Source organism: Balaenoptera physalus (genome assembly GCF_965194825.1).
Source record: "Balaenoptera physalus genome assembly, chromosome: 10".
NCBI lineage: Eukaryota > Metazoa > Chordata > Mammalia > Artiodactyla > Balaenopteridae > Balaenoptera > Balaenoptera physalus.
Window position 1 is genome coordinate 71797042 of NC_138889.1, and position 5618 is coordinate 71802659.

Consider the following 5618-nt stretch of genomic DNA (forward strand, 5'->3'; position numbering starts at 1 on the left):
TGGAATGACTTACTGATTCATAATCTGGATATGTTTGATTCAGTGACATCTTCTCTCCTCATTTTTCTTGGGTGAGAGCCTGCCTGCAGGGAACAGGAGTTCTCCTCTGCTCCTCCCTACTGTATGTCTTACCTGGGCAGCACCCCATATCTGCAGGCAGCTGTGGTCCAGCACTACCTCCACTGAATGGTGAGTCTGCATAATTTTGGAGTTCAGTTAGCAGACTTTTTTGGCTCTCACTGTCAGCTGTATGTCCCAACTTAGCCTTTATCACCAAAAAGGTGATATTCTGCCTACCATCTATCTAACTTATTCTTTGTTTAATTACTCGATTTGTTTAGACTCCAGACAATGGGACAGGTACTCTGATTGGGCCACATCAGAGACTCTAATGATCCCTTTCCCTCTTTAAGCCTCTAGTATTGGGAGATGGGCAAGAAGGAAGGAGAGAGTGTCTTGACTGGCCCTGGCTATAGTCCTCCCTCTGTTGGTTATTGTTGCTTCTCTGGCTGACAGTGATGGGCCATTGATGACCTCTGTCAGGCAGATTTCTAAAAGTAGGCTCTCTCATGGAGAATGTGTGGGAGTTCTTGGAGGGAACTGCAGGAACCTCCCCACTAAAGAGTGGTCTGACAAATCAGTCAAGAGACACCACATTCAAAAGAGTAACTGAAGAGACTTTAATGAAGAGACTGTTGGCAGAGGAGTGGACAAGGTTAAGGGAGCCAACCAGGACTGCTGAAGCACCCAAGGGTAGTCAGGGGGAAGCCTGTACCACCACTAGGTTGGAAGGGATATGGGGAAGGAATTGTTAACCACGGGAGAGGGGACACCCGAATGCTGTGGCCATAGGAAGATGAGGGAAGTTACTGTAAAACTGTGGCCCAGCGTGGAGGGCATTGGGACAGGGGGATAAATACCTTTCTTTCCTCCCATCCTCTCATCTCTTGCTAGTGTCTCCTATTGCCCAGACCCAGCTGGAAACCAGAGGGCAAAGGAGACTGGTGATAATGTCCATAGAAGTAAACCTCCCAGGTCATAGAGCAGGGCAGGGAAGGGTAGGGAATGGAGCTGGAGAGGCAAGTGGACAAAACGCAGCACATGTGACACGGGAGGTGGGGCTCTGCTCTTCCACACCTCTCAGCTACCACTATCAGGGTGACAGCAGCAGTACTGGTGTCAAAGGTGTTTATGTCTAGTGCATATTCTGATTAAGCAGCAGCCATGACATCCAACTTTGAATACCAACCCTGAGCATACTTTACAGCTTCTTAATGCTGGGGTTTCCTGTCTGGCAGATGGCTCTCTTAGGTAGAACAACAATAAAAAGGATCAAGCCCTCCTACTCCGTGATATTCACTTGACCTTCAAGGAACTCACAGAAACTTTCAGCTCTGAGCACTGGGTGTGCAGACTATTCCACTGCCCCACTTCTTCTCTCTGGCCTGCCATCCCTCTCCAATTTTATTCTCTCCTGCTCAGTTAGACATGAGATAGTTCAGTAATCTACTGCCTAGGCAGATGTCCAACTGTAGAATAGAATTCTGGTCTCTTCTTGCAGGCAACTGTAATGTTTACAAATGATTCTTTTGGAGCTCTCCCTCCATGCCCCAGCATGAGGCTTCAGGTAGACAAGAAAGAACCCACTCACCTTGAAGAAATGCTACAGTCTCCACAGGCCAACTATCCTCAAGAAATCTTTGCTGTCTTCCCTCCTCTATATTTTAATATATTTTGGAAAGGAGGGTATAGTAGTGGAGAGGTGATAGATGGTGGCAGCAGGACAAATTCTGTACCCTCCTTGTAAGCCCAGGAGAAGATTGAAAGGTATGGGGGTATACCTCCAAATGTAGGCTGTTCTTTTTAGAAGGTGAGGTATTTAGTTATTTTCTGTTTTGTTTTGTTTTGTTTTTCCAGCTTTCAGCTTTAGTGTGACTGCAGGGCAGTAAGAAAATAACTACCAACATCCTATTAAAAAAATAATTCCTGGGAATTCCCTGGCGGTCCACTGGTTAGGACTCTGTGCTTCCACTGCAGAGGGCACAGGTTTGATCCCTGGTCAAGGAACTAAGATCCCACAAGCCTCTCCGTGTGGCCAAAAAAAGAAAAAATAAATAAATCCCTGCTCTTGGCAAAATTTTAAATACTGTAAATATAGATGTAATATAGAAAGTACAAAGCTCCCATAATCCCAGTTCTCTGAAAAAACACCAGTGCTAGCAGTTTGATAAAATTTCTTTAGACTTTTTTTTACTATGCATATAAACTTTATTAACTTTAAAAAACAGGATCTCATAGTGCAAATACTATTTTGTAACTTTCTTTGTTTCACTCAACAGAGTATCCTAGACATTCATAAGTTTTCTCACTGTCAGAGTATGGAGTTAAAAGTATTGAAAGGGGGAAAACCAGAATGTAGTGTTGAATTAGGATTGGTGGAAACTGATGAATTTCAATATATGTAGAAATATATATACTGTACATATAAATGTCTGTATGTGTGCATACATGCACACACACACAGATATACATAAGTATATTCCCTAGCTGCCCATTCTTAGGGTCTGGAAGGAGTGATATCCCAAACACAATGAGCATACCTAGCACTCAGTTTTTGGTTTCTAAAAACCATCCTCCACCAAAAGGAACCAGGGCTCCTTGGAGAAATGGTTGATTTAAGGGCTCAATGAGGGAATATACAAGATGAACCTGGAATTCGTATAAGGAAAATAAAGAAATGCTCAAAAAACAATGGGGACAGGTAAAAAGGACACAGAAGCAAGCTTGAGGGGACCCCCACCAGGCAAATCTAGAATAATTTGCACATCAAAATAAATAATGATAATAATGGAGTATAGGGGGCTTCCCTGGTGGTACAGTGGTTAAGAATTCGACTGCCAATGCAGGGGACACGGGTATGAGCCCTGGTCCAGGAAGATCTCACAATCTCACATGCCATGGAGCAACTGAGCCCATGCACCACAACTACTGAGCCTGCCCTCCAGAGCCCACGTGCCACAACTACTGAGCCCGAGTGCCACAACTACTGAAACCCGTGTGCCTAGAGCCCGTGCTCTGCAACAAGAGAAGCCACTGCAATGAGAAGCCCGCGCACCTCAACGAAGAGTAGCCCCCGCTCGCTGCAACTAGAGAAAGCCCGAGTGCAGCAACGAAGACCCAACACAGCCAAAAATAAATAAATAAAATAAATAAATTTATTTTTTTTAAATGGAGTATAATCCACTATATAAAATATAAACAATGAGTGCATACTGATATAAATAAATAAGTAAATTGAAAACTTGATGAAGGATAGTATATTTGTATGGTTACAAAACACATTCCCACAAAATACTTATTAGTTACAAAAAGGAGAATTGTTGCTCAATGGATAGTTTCAGTATTGCAAGATTAAAAATTTCTAGACTTCTATTGCACAACAATGTGCATATAGCTAACGCCACTCTACTGTACACTTAAAAATGGTTACATGGTAAATTTTATGTTATGTGTGGTTTTTTAAAACCACAGTAAAAATACTTATTAGTTACGAAAAGAAAGAGTACTTTTTCAGTGGAGAAGTCTGGCAGACACCACCTTAATCAAGTGATCAAAGTGATCATTAGTGATGGAACAAATTGAAACTCTATACCACCTGATAGGATGCAATGGGAACACAGCATCATTCTTGTGATATATCTGCCAAAGCTGAATCTCGGGCAAATCTAAATTGAGGGACATTTTACAAAATAACTGGACCGTAATCTTCAAATGTGTCAAGGTCAGGAATGTCAAGGAAAGATGGAAGAACAGTGTCAGATTAAAGGAAACTAAAGAGACGTGACAACAAAATGCAACATGTGACTCTGACCTGGCATGCTTTTCTGCAGATGATCTCATTGGGATAACTGGTGAAACTTGCCTGGGTGTAATGTGTCAATGCTGAGTTCTTGATTTTGATGGTTGCATTGTGGTTAAGTAGGAGATTGTTCTTGCTTTTATCTTATTTTAATTTTAAATATTTATTTAGGCTGCACAGGGTCTTAGTTGCAGCATGTGGATTTCTTAGTTGCGGTATGAATGTGGGATCTAGTTTCCTGAGCAGGGATCGAACCTGGGCCCCCTCCATTGGGAACGTGGAGTCTTACCCACTGGACCACCAGGGAAGTCCCTGTTCTTGCTTTAAGGAAATACACACTAAAAGACTCAGTGGTGTTGGCTCATCATGTCAGTGCCTTCCTCTCAAATAGTTCAGGGGAGTAAAAGTTATTCCACGTATATTGAAATTCATCAGTTTCCACCAACACCTACATAGGTATTATACTTGCAAACTTTCTGTAAGTTTGAGATTGCTTTTAAAAATTACTATTCTTCTGGAGGAAGAAAAGAGTGTGGCACTAAAATGCTGATTAGAATCTGCCTAGGGGCAGGATTGTTGATAGAGGGCTTCCCTGTAGCTTCCCCATAGGCAGAAAACTGGCTTGTTCATTGGAGGATCTCATTCCTACCTTCCAGAGCTCCTGGTGTCTTTCCAATTCCTGAGGGTACGTTGTATGATATGGCAGGGAAAATCAATTTACTTCTTGTCAGGGTCCCCTGTGCAAGTTCCTTCTGCCTTAGTTTGGCTTCTCCCACAAGCAGAGCCTGAGACAAGAACTTGGGTGCAGAAGTTCATCTAGCAGATGATTCCAGGAAGTAGGAGTAAGGAAGCGGAGAAGAAGAAGTCAAGGGAAGAAGGAAAGGCCACCTGCTTTCTCTAGTTCAGAATGTGTCATTAAAGATGCGGTTTCTGTTTTTATTGACCTCATTGTTTATGTGGGCTAATTTCTGAGTAAAGAAAGAGAGGAAAAAGAACTTGATTTTGCTATCTTGTAATCAGAAGTCTACTAATTGATTCTTGTAATTTATTCAATACTTGTGCTGCTGTAAGAAGTTCTCAAGCATTGTCCCCAGCCCTCCTAGGTCTCTCATTTCCCAGGGTTTCTGGCATTGCTGGCCTGTGAATTGGGATTTGCTCATCCTAGGCAAACCACAGGTTAGGCTCTTTCCATCCAAGAAGGAACACATTACAGGCTCCACAATTTTCACAGAAGCATGTCAGCTCTGGTCCTGATGGTTTTATATTTAAGTGTGTGGATAGCCCTATAGTCATCAAATGGATGCCACAAGCCCCTACCAAGAAGCAAATCTTAGAAGTGAGTGCAGACTATCTTCTTACAAGAAGCACAGTTGAAATAAAAAAGCCCAGATGAGAGAGACTGAGAAACAAATGCACCACTCTCAGACAAGGTCAAATCCTCTCTTACGCAACATTCTCCTTTGTAGCATTTTACAATATCACGATTAAACAACTGTTAAGTCAACTGTCTGATGCCTAGCCCTCCTCCACTATAAGATAAGCTCTGTGAAGTAGAGATGTGCTGTCATCTAAAACTGTTTCCTCAGCACCTAATAAATAGTTGGATTCCAATAAATATTTGTGTAGTATGTGCTTTCAGTTGCAAGTGACTGAAGCGCCAACTGAAATTTGCTTTACAATACATTTAGAGGTAGGGTAGGTTCCCAGGTTGGTTGATACAGAAGCTCAACAATGTCATAAGAATCCTGGTTCTTTCCAG

General features: G+C 42.3%; 1 long non-coding RNA gene across 1 annotated transcript in view; it reads left to right on the plus strand.

Moving 5' to 3' along the window:
• Positions 1-46: 46 nt before the first annotated feature.
• LOC309667521 overlaps positions 47-5618 on the plus strand; it is a 28455-nt gene continuing 22883 nt past the window's right edge. Inside the window, exon 1 of the long non-coding RNA XR_014267800.1 lies at positions 47-189. This is a non-coding gene — a long non-coding RNA (uncharacterized lncRNA). The remainder of the gene's footprint in view (positions 190-5618) is intronic.